Source organism: Oryzias latipes, chromosome 18, assembly GCF_053564925.1.
Source record: "Oryzias latipes strain Hd-rR chromosome 18, Olatipes_Hd-rR_3.1".
NCBI lineage: Eukaryota > Metazoa > Chordata > Actinopteri > Beloniformes > Adrianichthyidae > Oryzias > Oryzias latipes.
The window spans coordinates 37,135,353-37,152,657 of NC_136254.1; the positions used below are offsets into that span (position 1 = coordinate 37,135,353).

Consider the following 17,305-nt stretch of genomic DNA (forward strand, 5'->3'; position numbering starts at 1 on the left):
GAATATCTGGAAAAGTTCAAGGATTTGAAGGACCAAAAGTCATAGCTGAAAGGAATAAGATGAAAGGGTTGAACATTGTAATAGTAGAATGGTAAAAATACGTGAAAGTTTGAAGAAGTTTAAAATTGCCTCACATTTTGGCACAAAATGGCCGCCAAACTGTAGGTGGTGTTGCCATCCCATAATAATTTTGAGCCTTATGTTGAAGTCCAAAGCCTTGTGAACATTTAAATGTTTGAACGGTGTCTCTAGCCAAAAGAATGTTAAAGTTACAATTGTTTAAAGAAGCAAAGGTGTGGTCAATGGAGCAAAATAATTGGAAAATCCGGGAATATCCGGGAATATCTGGAAAAGTTCACGGATTTGAAGGACAAAATGTCATAGCTGGAATAAGATGAAAGAGCTGAACATTTTCATAGTCAAACGGTTAAAATAGGTGAAAAATTGTAGAAGGAGTTTAGCTGTGAACTTCTGAACGAAAAATTCTCCATGTATTTCAATGGAGCAAAAATTCCCGGAAAACCGGGAATATCTTAAAAAGTAAAAGGATTTGAAAAACCAAAAGTCATAGCACAAATAAGCAGAAAGAGCTGAACATTTTAAAAGTTGAATGGTTACAATCGGTTAAAAATTGTAGAAGGAGTTAAGCGGCGAAAAACGGCGGAAGATAGGCGTAAAGAATAATAAATAAAGAGAAACAGGAAAACAAAGGGTTGAATGCTTTACAGCATTCAACCAATAAAGAGAAACAGGAAAACAAAGGGTTGAATGCTTTACAGCATTCAACCAACTAGAAGGAGCTGCATTTCCAGAAGAAAATGCAGGGTTGAATGCTGTATTGCTGAATGAAAGCAGAAATATGATGAAAAAGCTGAACATTGTAAAAGTAGAATGTCTAAAATAGGTCAAACATTGTAGAAGGAGTTAAGCATGAAAGCTAAAAAATTGTTGAAAAAATGGCTGAAATGTCCTGGAAAATCCTGGAATATTTTGAAAAATTAAAGGACCAAAAATCAAAGGTAAACATTGTAAAAGTAGAATGACCAAAACAGGTCAAAATTTGTAGACGGAGTTAAGCATGAAAGCTGAAATTGTTGAAAAAATGGATGTACTGTTGAAAATTTGAAGATGATGCTAAAATGGCTAAAAGTGCTAGCATCAGCATCATCAACTGACTCAAAAAAACACATTGTTTAAGAGTGTCATGTTGGTAAAAGCTACATGTTCTAAGTGGACAGAAAATCCACTTTTTTCAAAATGGCGGCTTTTCTATTGATTTTATCTCCATAGCAACCATTTTATGTTTGGGTCGCCTGGGGATGACGAACAGATTGACGTCAGTTTCAGATGAATCGGAAAAACTAAACCTTTGGACGTCCTTAGCAACGAAGTTTGTTTGCTAACCACGCCCACATTCCATATATGTCCAGATCCAGTGAATTTCAATATGTTCAGTTCCAGCCATGGATGAAGTTTATTGCAATATTTGCTTCAGATTTTGTCATAAAATGGCCACCAAACAGTAGTTTGTGTCGACATCCCATAATGATTTCTAAGTGTATTTTATAGTCCAAAGCCTTGTGAGCATTTCAATGTTTGAACGGTGCCTCTAGCTGAAAGCATGTTAAAGTTATAATGCTTGAAAGCAACAAAGGTTTTCAAGGATTCTCCATGTATTTCAATGAAACAAAAATCTTGGAAAATCCTGGAAAATCTTGGAATATCTTGAAAAGTTCAAAGATTTGAAAGACTAAAAGTCGTAGCTGAATGGAATAAGCTGAAAGGGTTGAACATTGTAATAGTAGAAGGATTAAGATACGTGAAAGTTTGAAGAAGTTTAAAATTGCCTCACATTTTGGCACAAAATGGCCGCCAAACTGTAGGTGGTGTTGCCATCCCATAATAATTTTGAACCTTATGTTGAAGTCCAAAACCTTGTGAACATTTTATTATTTGAACGGTGTCTCTAGCCAAAAGAATGTTAAAGTTACAATTGTTTAAAGAAGCAAAGGTGTGGCCAATGGAGCAAAAAGATTGGAAAATCTGTGAATATCCGGGAATATCTAGAAAAGTTCAAAGATTTGAAGGACCAAAAGTCATAGCTGAAAGGAATAAGATGAAAGGGTTGAACATTGTAATAGTAGAATGGTAAAAATACGTGAAAGTTTGAAGAAGTTTAAAATTGCCTCACATTTTGGCACAAAATGGCCGCCAAACTGTAGGTGGTGTTGCCATCCCATAATAATTTTGAACCTTATGTTGAAGTCCAAAACCTTGTGAACATTTCAATATTTGAACGGTGTCTCTAGCCAAAAGAATGTTAAAGTTACAATTATTTAAAGAAGCAAAGGTGTGGCCAATGGAGCAAAAAGATTGGAAAATCTGGGAATATCCGGGAATATCTGGAAAAGTTCAAGGATTTGAAGGACCAAATGTCATAGCTGAAAGGAATAAGCTGAAAGAGTTGAACATTGTAATAGTAGAATGGTAAAAATAGGTGAAAGTTTGAAGAAGTATAAAATTGCCTCACATTTTGGCACAAAATGGCCGCCAAACTGTAGGTGGTGTTGCCATCCCATAATAATTTTGAGCCTTATGTTGAAGTCCAAAGCCTTTTGAACATTTAAATGTTTGAACGGTGTCTCTACCTGAAAGCATGTTGACGTTACAATGGTTTAAAGAAGCAAAGGTGTGGTCAATGGAGCAAAATAATTGGAAAATCCGGGAATATCCGGGAATATCTGGAAAAGTTCAAGGATTTGAAGAACAAAATGCCATAGCTAGAATAAGATGAAAGAGCTGAACATTTTCATAGTCGAACGGTTAAAATAGGTGAAAAATTGTAGAAGGAGTTTAACTGTGAACTTCTGCACGAAAAATTCTCCATGTATTTCAATGGAGCAAAAATTCCCGGAAAACCTGGAATATCTTAAAAAGTAAAAGGATTTGAAAAACCAAAAGTCATAGCACAAATAAGCACAGAGAGCTGAACATTTTAAAAGTTGAATGGTTACAATCGGTTAAAAATTGTAGAAGGAGTTAAGCGGCGAAAAACGGCGGAAGATAGGCGTAAAGAATAATAAACTAGAAGGAGCTGCATTTCCAAAAGAAAATGCAGGGTTGAATGCTGTATTGCTGAATGAAAGCAGAAATATGATGAAAAAGCTGAACATTGTAAAAGTAGAATGTCTAAAATAGGTCAAACATTGTAGAAGGAGTTAAGCATGAAAGCTAAAAAATTGTTGAAAAAATGGCTGAAATGTCCTGGAAAATCCTGGAATATTTTGAAAAATTAAAGGACCAAAAGTCAAAGGTGAACATTGTAAAAGTAGATTGACCAAAACAGGTCAAAATTTGTAGATGGAGTTAAGCATGAAAGCTGAAATTGTTGAAAAAATGGATGTACTGTTGAAAATTTGAAGATGCTAAAATGGCTAAAAGTGCTAGCATCAGCATCATCAACTGACTCAAAAAACCACATTGTTTAAGAGTATCATATTGGTAAAAGCTACATGTTCTAAGTTGACAGAAAATCCACTTTTTTCAAAATGGCGGCTTTCCTATTGATTTTATCTCCATAGCAACCATTTTATGTTTCGGTCGCCTGGGGATGTCAAAAAATGCCCACCAAACAGTAGGTTGTGTTGCCATCCCATAATAATTTCAAAATGTATGTTGAAGTCCAAAGCCTTGTGAGCATTTCAATGTTTGAACGGTGCCTCTAGCTGAAAGCATGTTAAAGTTATAATGCTTGAAAGCAACAAAGGTTTTCAAGGATTCTCCATGTATTTAAATGAAGCAAAAATCTTGGAAAATCCTGGAAAATCTTGGAATATCTTGAAAAGTTCAAAGATTTGAAAGACTAAAAGTCGTAGCTGAAAGGAATAAGCTGAAAGGGTTGAACATTGTAATAGTAGAAGGATTAAAATACGTGAAAGTTTGAAGAAGTTTAAAATTGCTTCACATTTTGGCACAAAATGGCCGCCAAACTGTAGGCGGTGTTGCCATCCCATAATAATTTTGAACCTTATGTTGAAGTCCAAAACCTTGTGAACATTTCAATATTTGAACGGTGTCTCTAGCCAAAAGAATGTTAAAGTTACAATTGTTTAAAGAAGCAAAGGTGTGGCCAATGGAGCAAAAACATTGGAAAATCTGGGAATATCCGGGAATATCTTGAAAAGTTCAAAGATTTGAAGGACCAAAAGTCATAGCTGAAAGGAATAAGATGAAAGGGTTGAACATTGTAATAGTAGAATGGTAAAAATAGGTGAAAGTTTGAAGAAGTTTAAAATTGCCTCACATTTTGGCACAAAATGGCCGCCAAACTGTAGGTGGTGTTGCCATCCCATAATAATTTTGAACCTTATGTTGAAGTCCAAAACCTTGTGAACATTTCAATATTTGAACGGTGTCTCTAGCCAAAAGAATGTTAAAGTTACAATTGTTTAAAGAAGCAAAGGTGTGGCCAATGGAGCAAAAACATTGGAAAATCTGGGAATATCCGGGAATATCTGGAAAAGTTCAAGGATTTGAAGGACCAAATGTCATAGCTGAAAGGAATAAGCTGAAAGAGTTGAACATTGTAATAGTAGAATGGTAAAAATAGGTGAAAGTTTGAAGAAGTATAAAATTGCCTCACATTTTGGCACAAAATGGCCGCCAAACTGTAGGTGGTGTTGCCATCCCATAATAATTTTGAGCCTTATGTTGAAGTCCAAAGCCTTTTGAACATTTAAATGTTTGAACGGTGTCTCTACCTGAAAGCATGTTGACGTTACAATGGTTTAAAGAAGCAAAGGTGTGGTCAATGGAGCAAAATAATTGGAAAATCCGGGAATATCCGGGAATATCTGGAAAAGTTCAAGGATTTGAAGAACAAAATGCCATAGCTAGAATAAGATGAAAGAGCTGAACATTTTCATAGTCGAACGGTTAAAATAGGTGAAAAATTGTAGAAGGAGTTTAACTGTGAACTTCTGCACGAAAAATTCTCCATGTATTTCAATGGAGCAAAAATTCCCGGAAAACCTGGAATATCTTAAAAAGTAAAAGGATTTGAAAAACCAAAAGTCATAGCACAAATAAGCACAAAGAGCTGAACATTTTAAAAGTTGAATGGTTACAATCGGTTAAAAATTGTAGAAGGAGTTAAGCGGCGAAAAACGGCGGAAGATAGGCGTAAAAAATAATAAATAAAGAGAAACAGGAAAACAAAGGGTTGAATGCTTTACAGCATTCAACCAATAAAGAGAAACAGGAAAACAAAGGGTTGAATGCTTTACAGCATTCAACCAACTAGAAGGAGCTGCATTTCCAGAAGAAAATGCAGGGTTGAATGCTGTAGTGCTGAATGAAAGCTGAATTAGCTGAAGAAATGGCTGAACTGTACTGGAAAAACCTTGAAAAGGTAAAGGTACAAAAGTCCTAGCAGGAATAAGCTGAAAAAGTTGAACATTGTAATAGTAGAATGGCTAAAATAGGTCAAAGTTTGTAGAAGGAGTTAAGCATTAAAGCTGAAATTGTTGAAAAAATGGATGTACTGTTGAAAATTTGAAGATGATGCTAATATGGCTAAAATTGCTAGCATCAGCATCATCAACTGACTCAAAAAACCAAATTGTTTAAGAGTATCATATTGGTAAAAGCTACATGTTCTAAGTTGACAGAAAATCCACTTTTTTCAAAATGGCGGCTTTTCTATTAATTTTATCTCCATAGCAACCATTTTAGGTTTGGGTCGGCATGGGATGACGAACAAATCGACGTCAGTTTCAGACAAATTGGAAAAAGTAAACCTTTGGACGTCCTTAGCAACGAAGTTTGTTGGCTAACCACGCCCACATTCCTTATATGTCCAGATCCAGTGAATTTCAATCTGTTCAGTTTCAGCCATGGATTAAGTTTATTGCAATATTTGCTTCAGATTTTGTCATAAAAAGGCCACCAACATTAGGTTGTGTCGACATCCCATAATGATTTCTAAACGTATTTTTTTGTCCAAAGCCTTGTGATCATTTTAATGTTTGAATGGTGTCTCTAGCTACAAGTATATTAAAGTTATATTCTTTTAAAGAAAGAAAAGCTTCAGATTTGACAAACACAATATGGCTGCCAATCATTCTCCATCCCACAATGACTTCAAACCTTGATGTTATAATCCAAAGCACCAATCATTTGATAGTTAAAGTAGAGTCACGTCCTGCAGAAGAAGACATTCTGGCAAATGCTGAGCCTCAAGATCAATTCTCTCAACTATGCATGCACCATTAGTCTTTGCACACACATCCATGTATAATGGAGAGATATATTGATCATTAGCTAGCTAGCTGAATGATACAGCATTATATTTTCATTAAACCACTAACTTATGTGGTGCAAAAACATGATAGTCACTTCTCGTAACAGCCACCTAACTCATGGTTTGGGAGTCAAGACTTTCCCATGAGCCTTCACTTTTGAAAAGTCGCAGGATTTGAAGGACCAAAGTGGTGGTAAAAAAAATTTTGGAGGTAAAAAAATTGTAAAAGCAGTTAAACAAGGCATGAAATTATTAAAAAATGGCTGAATTAATGAAAATTTGAAGATTTGAAGGAAAGGAATGAGCTGAACTGTTTCATACAATGGTTAAAGTAAGTAAAAACCTATAAAAGAAGTTTAGCACAAGGATTCTCTATGTATTTTAATGGAGCAAAAAATCCTGGAAAATCCTGGAATATCTTAAAAAGTTCAATGATTTGAATGACCAAAAGTAATATCTGTAATAAGTTGAAAGAGTTGAACATTTAAAAAGGTGAATGGTAGAAAGATTTCAAGTGTCCGAACTGGGTGTCGATCCGGGAACCTCTTGCACCATAACTTTCCAATGCATTTTAATAGGGCAAAAATTCCCGGAAAAACTGGAATATCTTAAAAAGTACAAGGATTAGAAGTACCAAAAGTCATAGCAAGAATAAGTTGAAAGAGTTGAACATTTAAAAAGGTGAATGGTATAAAAATTTCAAGTGTCCGAACTGGGTGTCGATCCGGGAACCTCTTGCACCATAACTTTCCAATGCATTTTAATAGGGCAAAAATTCCCGGAAAAACTGGAATATCTTAAAAAGTACAAGGATTAGAAGTACCAAAAGTCATAGCAAGAATAAGCTGAAAGAGCTGAACATTTCAAAAGTTGAATGGTAAAAATAGGTTAAAAAATGTAGAAGTAGTTAAGTGTCAAAAAACGGCGGAAGATAGTATAAATAATAATAATAATAAACTAGAAGGAGCTGCATTTCCAGAAGAAAATGCAGGGTTGAATGCTGTATTTCTGAATGAAAGTAGAAATATTATGAAAAAGCTGAACATTGTAAAAGTAGAATGTCTAAAATAGGTCAAACATTGTAGAAGGAGTTAAGCATTAAAGCTAAAATTGTTGAAAAAATGCCTGAAATGTCCTGGAAAATCCTGGAATATTTTGAAAACTTAAGGGCCAAAAGTCAAAGGTGAACATTGTAAAAGTAGAATGACCAAAACGGATCAAAATTTGTAGACGGAGTTAAGCATGAAAGTTGAAATTGTTGAAAAAATGGATGTACGGTTGAAAATTTGAAGATGATGCTAAAATGGCTAAAAGTGCTAGCATCAGCATCATCAACTGACTCAAAAAATCACATTGTTTAAGAGTGTCATGTTGGTAAAAGCTACATGTTCTAAGTTGACAGAAAATCCACTTTTTTCAAAATGGCGGCTTTTCTATTGATTTTATCTCCATAGCAACCATTTTATGTTTGGGTCGCCTGGAGATGAGGAACAAATCAACGTCGGTTTCAGATGAATCGGAAAAAGTAAACTTTTGGACGTCCTTAGCAACGAGCTTTGTTTGCTAACCACGCCCACATTCCTTATATGTCCAGATCCAGTGAATTTCAATATGTTCAGTTCCAGCCATGGATGAAGTTTATTGCAACATTTGCTTCAGATTTTGTCAAAAAATGGCCACCAAACAGTAGGTTGTGTTGCCATCCCATAATAATTTCAAAACGTATGTTGAAGTCCAAAGCCTTGTGAGCATTTCAATGTTTGAACGGTGCCTCTAGCTGAAAGCTTGTTAAAGTTATAATGCTTGAAAGCAACAAAGGTTTTCAAGGATTCTCCATGTATTTAAATGAAGCAAAAATTTTGGAAAATCCTGGAAAATCTTGGAATATCTTGAAAAATTCAAAGATTTGAAAGACTAAAAGTCATAGCTGAAAGGAATAAGCTGAAAGGGTTGAACATTGTAATAGTAGAAGGATTAAAATACGTGAAAGTTTGAAGAAGTTTAAAATTGCCTCACATTTTGGCACAAAATGGCCGCCAAACTGTAGGTGGTGTTGCCATCCCATAATAATTTTGAACCTTATGTTGAAGTCCAAAACCTTGTGAACATTTCAATATTTGAACGGTGTCTCTAGCCAAAAGAATGTTAAAGTTACAATTGTTTAAAGAAGCAAAGGTGTGGCCAATGGAGCAAAAACATTGGAAAATCTGGGAATATCCGGGAATATCTGGAAAAGTTCAAAGATTTGAAGGACAAAAAGTCATAGCTGAAAGGAATAAGATGAAAGGGTTGAACATTGTAATAGTAGAATGGTAAAAATAGGTGAAAGTTTGAAGAAGTTTAAAATTGCCTCACATTTTGGCACAAAATGGCCGCCAAACTGTAGGTGGTGTTGCCATCCCATAATAATTTTGAGCCTTATGTTGAAGTCCAAAACCTTGTGAACATTTCAATATTTGAACGGTGTCTCTAGCCAAAAGAATGTTAAAGTTACAATTGTTTAAAGAAGCAAAGGTGTGGCCAATGGAGCAAAAAGATTGGAAAATCCAGGAATATCCGGGAATAAATGGAAAAGTTCAGGGATTTGAAGGACCAAAATGTCATAGCTAGAATAAGATGAAAGAGCTGAACATTTTCATAGTCAAACGGTTAAAATAGGTGAAAAATTGTAGAAGGAGTTTAACTGTGAACTTCTGAACGAAAAATTCTCCATGTATTTCAATGGAGAAAAAAATTCCCGGAAAACCTGGAATATCTTAAAAAGTAAAAGGATTTGAAAAACCAAAAGTCATAGCAGGAATGAGCTGAAAGAGCTGAACATTTTAAAAGTTGAATGGTTACAATCGGTTAAAAATTGTAGAAGGAGTTAAGTGCCGAAAAACGGCGGAAGATAGGCGTAAAGAATAATAAATAAAGAGAAACAGGAAAACAAAGGGTTGAATGCTTTACAGCATTCAACCAACTAGAAGGAGCTGCATTTCCAGAAGAAAATGCAGGGTTGAATGCTGTAGTGCTGAATGAAAGCTGAATTAGCTGAAGAAATGGCTGAACTGTACTGGAAAAACCTTGAAAAGGTAAAGGTACAAAAGTCCTAGCAGGAATAAGCTGAAAAAGTTGAACATTGTAATAGTAGAATGGCTAAAATAGGTCAAAGTTTGTAGAAGGAGTTAAGCATTAAAGCTGAAATTGTTGAAAAAATGGATGTACTGTTGAAAATTTGAAGATGATGCTAATATGGCTAAAATTGCTAGCATCAGCATCATCAACTGACTCAAAAAACCAAATTGTTTAAGAGTATCATATTGGTAAAAGCTACATGTTCTAAGTTGACAGAAAATCCACTTTTTTCAAAATGGCGGCTTTTCTATTAATTTTATCTCCATAGCAACCATTTTAGGTTTGGGTCGGCATGGGATGACGAACAAATCGACGTCAGTTTCAGACAAATTGGAAAAAGTAAACCTTTGGACGTCCTTAGCAACGAAGTTTGTTGGCTAACCACGCCCACATTCCTTATATGTCCAGATCCAGTGAATTTCAATCTGTTCAGTTTCAGCCATGGATTAAGTTTATTGCAATATTTGCTTCAGATTTTGTCATAAAAAGGCCACCAACATTAGGTTGTGTCGACATCCCATAATGATTTCTAAACGTATTTTTTTGTCCAAAGCCTTGTGATCATTTTAATGTTTGAATGGTGTCTCTAGCTACAAGTATATTAAAGTTATATTCTTTTAAAGAAAGAAAAGCTTCAGATTTGACAAACACAATATGGCTGCCAATCATTCTCCATCCCACAATGACTTCAAACCTTGATGTTATAATCCAAAGCACCAATCATTTGATAGTTAAAGTAGAGTCACGTCCTGCAGAAGAAGACATTCTGGCAAATGCTGAGCCTCAAGATCAATTCTCTCAACTATGCATGCACCATTAGTCTTTGCACACACATCCATGTATAATGGAGAGATATATTGATCATTAGCTAGCTAGCTGAATGATACAGCATTATATTTTCATTAAACCACTAACTTATGTGGTGCAAAAACATGATAGTCACTTCTCGTAACAGCCACCTAACTCATGGTTTGGGAGTCAAGACTTTCCCATGAGCCTTCACTTTTGAAAAGTCGCAGGATTTGAAGGACCAAAGTGGTGGTAAAAAAAATTTTGGAGGTAAAAAAATTGTAAAAGCAGTTAAACAAGGCATGAAATTATTAAAAAATGGCTGAATTAATGAAAATTTGAAGATTTGAAGGAAAGGAATGAGCTGAACTGTTTCATACAATGGTTAAAGTAAGTAAAAACCTATAAAAGAAGTTTAGCACAAGGATTCTCTATGTATTTTAATGGAGCAAAAAATCCTGGAAAATCCTGGAATATCTTAAAAAGTTCAATGATTTGAATGACCAAAAGTAATATCTGTAATAAGTTGAAAGAGTTGAACATTTAAAAAGGTGAATGGTAGAAAGATTTCAAGTGTCCGAACTGGGTGTCGATCCGGGAACCTCTTGCACCATAACTTTCCAATGCATTTTAATAGGGCAAAAATTCCCGGAAAAACTGGAATATCTTAAAAAGTACAAGGATTAGAAGTACCAAAAGTCATAGCAAGAATAAGTTGAAAGAGTTGAACATTTAAAAAGGTGAATGGTATAAAAATTTCAAGTGTCCGAACTGGGTGTCGATCCGGGAACCTCTTGCACCATAACTTTCCAATGCATTTTAATAGGGCAAAAATTCCCGGAAAAACTGGAATATCTTAAAAAGTACAAGGATTAGAAGTACCAAAAGTCATAGCAAGAATAAGCTGAAAGAGCTGAACATTTCAAAAGTTGAATGGTAAAAATAGGTTAAAAAATGTAGAAGTAGTTAAGTGTCAAAAAACGGCGGAAGATAGTATAAATAATAATAATAATAAACTAGAAGGAGCTGCATTTCCAGAAGAAAATGCAGGGTTGAATGCTGTATTTCTGAATGAAAGTAGAAATATTATGAAAAAGCTGAACATTGTAAAAGTAGAATGTCTAAAATAGGTCAAACATTGTAGAAGGAGTTAAGCATTAAAGCTAAAATTGTTGAAAAAATGCCTGAAATGTCCTGGAAAATCCTGGAATATTTTGAAAACTTAAGGGCCAAAAGTCAAAGGTGAACATTGTAAAAGTAGAATGACCAAAACGGATCAAAATTTGTAGACGGAGTTAAGCATGAAAGTTGAAATTGTTGAAAAAATGGATGTACGGTTGAAAATTTGAAGATGATGCTAAAATGGCTAAAAGTGCTAGCATCAGCATCATCAACTGACTCAAAAAATCACATTGTTTAAGAGTGTCATGTTGGTAAAAGCTACATGTTCTAAGTTGACAGAAAATCCACTTTTTTCAAAATGGCGGCTTTTCTATTGATTTTATCTCCATAGCAACCATTTTATGTTTGGGTCGCCTGGAGATGAGGAACAAATCAACGTCGGTTTCAGATGAATCGGAAAAAGTAAACTTTTGGACGTCCTTAGCAACGAGCTTTGTTTGCTAACCACGCCCACATTCCTTATATGTCCAGATCCAGTGAATTTCAATATGTTCAGTTCCAGCCATGGATGAAGTTTATTGCAACATTTGCTTCAGATTTTGTCAAAAAATGGCCACCAAACAGTAGGTTGTGTTGCCATCCCATAATAATTTCAAAACGTATGTTGAAGTCCAAAGCCTTGTGAGCATTTCAATGTTTGAACGGTGCCTCTAGCTGAAAGCTTGTTAAAGTTATAATGCTTGAAAGCAACAAAGGTTTTCAAGGATTCTCCATGTATTTAAATGAAGCAAAAATTTTGGAAAATCCTGGAAAATCTTGGAATATCTTGAAAAATTCAAAGATTTGAAAGACTAAAAGTCATAGCTGAAAGGAATAAGCTGAAAGGGTTGAACATTGTAATAGTAGAAGGATTAAAATACGTGAAAGTTTGAAGAAGTTTAAAATTGCCTCACATTTTGGCACAAAATGGCCGCCAAACTGTAGGTGGTGTTGCCATCCCATAATAATTTTGAACCTTATGTTGAAGTCCAAAACCTTGTGAACATTTCAATATTTGAACGGTGTCTCTAGCCAAAAGAATGTTAAAGTTACAATTGTTTAAAGAAGCAAAGGTGTGGCCAATGGAGCAAAAACATTGGAAAATCTGGGAATATCCGGGAATATCTGGAAAAGTTCAAAGATTTGAAGGACAAAAAGTCATAGCTGAAAGGAATAAGATGAAAGGGTTGAACATTGTAATAGTAGAATGGTAAAAATAGGTGAAAGTTTGAAGAAGTTTAAAATTGCCTCACATTTTGGCACAAAATGGCCGCCAAACTGTAGGTGGTGTTGCCATCCCATAATAATTTTGAACCTTATGTTGAAGTCCAAAACCTTGTGAACATTTCAATATTTGAACGGTGTCTCTAGCCAAAAGAATGTTAAAGTTACAATTGTTTAAAGAAGCAAAGGTGTGGCCAATGGAGCAAAAAGATTGGAAAATCCAGGAATATCCGGGAATAAATGGAAAAGTTCAGGGATTTGAAGGACCAAAATGTCATAGCTAGAATAAGATGAAAGAGCTGAACATTTTCATAGTCGAACGGTTAAAATAGGTGAAAAATTGTAGAAGGAGTTTAACTGTGAACTTCTGAACGAAAAATTCTCCATGTATTTCAATGGAGCAAAAATTCCTGGAAAACCTGGAATATCTTAAAAAGTAAAAGGATTTGAAAAACCAAAAGTCATAGCAGGAATGAGCTGAAAGAGCTGAACATTTTAAAAGTTGAATGGTTACAATCGGTTAAAAATTGTAGAAGGAGTTAAGTGCCGAAAAACGGCGGAAGATAGCAGAAGAGGAAAACAAAGGGTTGAATGCTTTACAGCATTCAACCAATAAAGAGAAACAGGAAAACAAAGGGTTGAATGCTTTACAGCATTCAACCAATTACAAATCTGCCTTCTGGGTCAGTAACTGTATCCTTATGAGTAAATGTAACATTTTTATTAATCAAAACTGCAACCCCTCTTTGTTTGGAGTTGAAACTGGCAGAATACATAGCTGGATACTGGGAACAGCACAGGAGATGACCAGCTGATAAAGATAAATGGGTCTCCTGCAGCAGAGCTATATCTGCTTTAAGATCATTCAGGTGATTTAACACTTTGGCCCAGAACCAAGTCCACGCACATTCCAGCTAACGATGTTAAGACTGTTCATAGCTGTTCTAACCGGGAGAGTGCAAGGCTAAATAGTGCGTGTGCCCGTCCGTGTGCGCGTGCACGCTGTGCGTACCTGCTACACTGACAAGCGCTGTGCGTTGTGGGTGAACGTGTCTTAGCTGTGAGCTGCATGTTGCGTGCGTCCTGTGTGAGCCTAAGTGAGGTTTTTGCAGTTTATCAACGTGTGTGTGCGGGATCGCGTGTGCATGCTCTTATGCGCGCTAGTATGCGCGCGCGCCCGTTCCGTGCATAAATAAATACTCACCGTGGTTGCGTTGACTTTACCTGATTCACATATGAGGAGATGGGAAGGGGGGGGACAAGAGAAAAGAGAGAGGGAAAGAGAAAGAACAAAAAACAAAAACAACGAAACAACAACAGAAACATGAATGTGAGAGAAAGAAAAAACACTTTTCCTGAGAGGTGTGGATTATTGATGATCCGATTATTTCCTAGTTAAATAAGTTTGCGGGTTTCTTCTGGGCGGCGCAGGTGTCAGTGCGCCTCTGAAAGCCTTCAGCACAGCCAGGGTGTTACCTCTGGGTCCCGGAACAGCTTGCCGTTCACAAAAAGTTTATCAACGGCAACCACTGCACGGGCTCCAGCAGACAGGTGCTTCCTCCTCAGCGGGAAGAGGATTTTCCGCCGGCGGAGGATCTCGCCTGAAAACTGATCATTCACACTGTAATGTGTGTCTTTCAGCTCTCGCCCTCTGCTTTTTACCTGCTCCTTTTGTTTATAATGTTCAAATTTAGCAACAATAGGACGGGGACGCTGATTGTCCGGCCTCTTTCCTCCGAGCCGGTGAACCCTGTGGAAGGAGATCTTCTGGACCTCTTCCTTGGGGAGCTTCAGGTGGACCTCTATAAAGGACTTAACAATGTTCTCCGGGACTTCTCCTGCCTCTTCTGGAATCCCTGCGAACACTAGATTGTCCCTCATGCTCCTCGCCTGAAGATCCAGGAGGGTTTCCTTGATGGATCGGTTTTCCTCAGAGAGACGGGTGGTGTCGTTGTCCAGGATCTTGACGGTCTCTCTGAGGGCCTGGTTCTCCGCTGCGAGCTCCTGCACCTGCTGTTGGCTGAACTCCAGAGACTCTCGCAGACCTTGGAATTCCTTATGGAGGATCTCCAGCAGATTTAAACGGCAATCAAGGCTGGAGAGCTTTTTATCAATCGAATCCAGGATATCACTCATGTTGCTGCCTGGGGAGGAGGCAGCCCCCGGGGAGTCTTCGGGACGGTTGCGTTTGGTGGACGGAGTGGCGGTGTTGGATTTCCTCATGACGCAGGTATTGAAACACTTGTCGATGTAATTCTCCAGATCCTCCAGGTCATCCAGGCTGGCAAATGCTTGACAAACTTTTTCAGATTTTTATTTTTTAACTTTCTGGATTATTTAGATATGGCGGTGTAATGAGATAAATCAAAAATGTTTGTTCACAACTTACGCGCCGCCAAGTAAACTCACCACACTCCTCTCGTCGGCTCTCGCGATACTACAGCATCACGTGCCCAGGACTCCCAGTGGAGTGTGGAGTGAGTTTCTTCTAAACAACAACATTGAACTTTTTGGCTTTTGCAAAACAAAAAAGTGATTTTCTTTTAACAGAATCCCTAATAGCCCTAGTATTTAGTGACATAAAAGACCACACAGAACTTAAAGACAGAAATAAAAAAGAGAAAATTTAGGAGAAAAGAAGCTGGTGTCTTAAATTAAAGGTTAGCCACGCCCCCTAACTATTTACTAAATATGAAACTAAGAATTTGAACATTAGATGGTGATTTTCACTAAAATGTTTCACTGGAAAACAATAGAAATTGTTATTACTAATTATAAAAACATAGTGATTAAGACCTTTCACATCTTAGAAAAAATACTTTTTGTTAATAAAAAGGGAGAAATACTTAACTTAGATTTGCTCTAATTTGTAAACAACGTGACTTAAATGTTAAACCTTAGAATAACTAAAGTGAAAAAAACAAGTATGTCACCTCCTTGTAAACATTTCCCTCCACAGTGACTCTAGTCCCGTTGATGGATCCCACATGGCCCCTGTAATAGACGTTCCTCCCTTCTGCTCGGGCCCGCTCCATCTTGGGCCAGACGGCCGCTCGAGCTTCTCGGTCTGCTTTACTGAAGTCCTCCTTGAAGCGGATCCCCAGGTCTTTGCAGGTCTGCAGTTCTTGGTGATCTTCCAACCACATGTTCTCTGATGTTCTCGTCATCTTTTTCTTTCAGTCCATGAATTTTCAAGTTCCATCTTCGTTTGTATTTTTCCACATCTGCAACTTTTTCCTTCATTTCTAGGTTCTCTTTCACTATCCTTGGGATTTCTCTTTCCATGGTTGTGATCTTTGTCTTGCAGTCTTTTATTTCAGCCGCGTTCATCTCAACGAGCCGGGAGATGTTTGCCACCATTACAGTGTTTTCATGCAGCTGACTTCCAAAGTCTTCTATTTTGAACGTCAGTCTTTCAATTGCAGCCAAAACAGCATCATCAGATCTGGAAGTTGACTCCTGTCCCGCTTTCACCTTCAAAGGTGGTCCCGTAGATTTTGTGGGAGTAGTTATCTTTTAACACTATAAGCGACGTCCATCTGAGAATAGTCATGTTCGCACATCATGGCCGACGGCTGCATTGTTGTTTGCTTCGGACTTGTTTTCTTCATCGCCATTAGAGCAAAAAGATAAAATCACCAAGATGTTTCTTCCAAACAAAGACACAGTCAACACGTAACTGTTCTCCAGTCAAACCGTTCTCTCCCAGTTTTCAAATTCTGACATTTACCGTTCAAATCGGGTCAAAAGGTGAGAGACGTCCGCTCAGTCCGCAGGAACCCGGATGTGAATGAACCTGATTCCTGATGCTTTTGTGCTTTTTAAAAAAAATCTGATACCTCCTCCATGTCCTCAGAGACACACACAGACACACAGAGACACACACACGCACACAGACACACACACGCACACAGAGACACACACCCACACAGACACACACACGCACACAGACACACACACGCACACACACCCACACAAACACACACAGAGACACACACACCCACACAAACACACACAGACACACACAGAGACACACACACGCACACAAACACACACACGCACACAGACACACACACGCACACAGAGACACACACCCACACAGACACACACACGCACACAGACACACACACGCACACACACCCACACAAACACACACAGAGACACACACACCCACACAAACACACACAGACACACACAGAGACACACACACGCACACAGACACACACACGCACACAGACACACACACGCACACACACCCACACAAACACACACAGAGACACACACACAGACACACACACGCACACACACACACACACACACGCACACACCCACACAAACACACACCGACACACACACACACAGACACACACACACAGACACACACACAGACAGACACAGACACACACAGACACACACAGACACACACCGACAGAAATGTGAAGGTATCTGCTGTAGATCTACGACGTGAATTAATAACAGGATAAATGATCGGCTAGTTAGCATGTAGCCTGCTAGCCTTCTGATGTAAAGCCACTGCTAAAGAGTATGTTAATAAAAGACAAGTCCTGAATATTCTTTTTCCTATTTGACCCTAAACTACAATATCAGCTGTCTGTCTGTGTACCGACCAACCAGCTACCTGAATGCTGGCATGTCAAGCAAACAGCTCTGCGGCGGATCTAGTAGCTGTGTGTCCAGAGAATCGTATGACAA

The 17,305-nt window shown here is 37.5% G+C and overlaps 1 protein-coding gene across 2 annotated transcripts in view; it reads right to left on the reverse strand.

The window, feature by feature from the left end:
* Nucleotides 1-17,305, reverse strand: part of tfr2 (transferrin receptor 2) — a 92,936-nt gene that overhangs the window by 74,740 nt on the left and 891 nt on the right. The gene's annotated exons all lie outside the window — the stretch shown is intronic.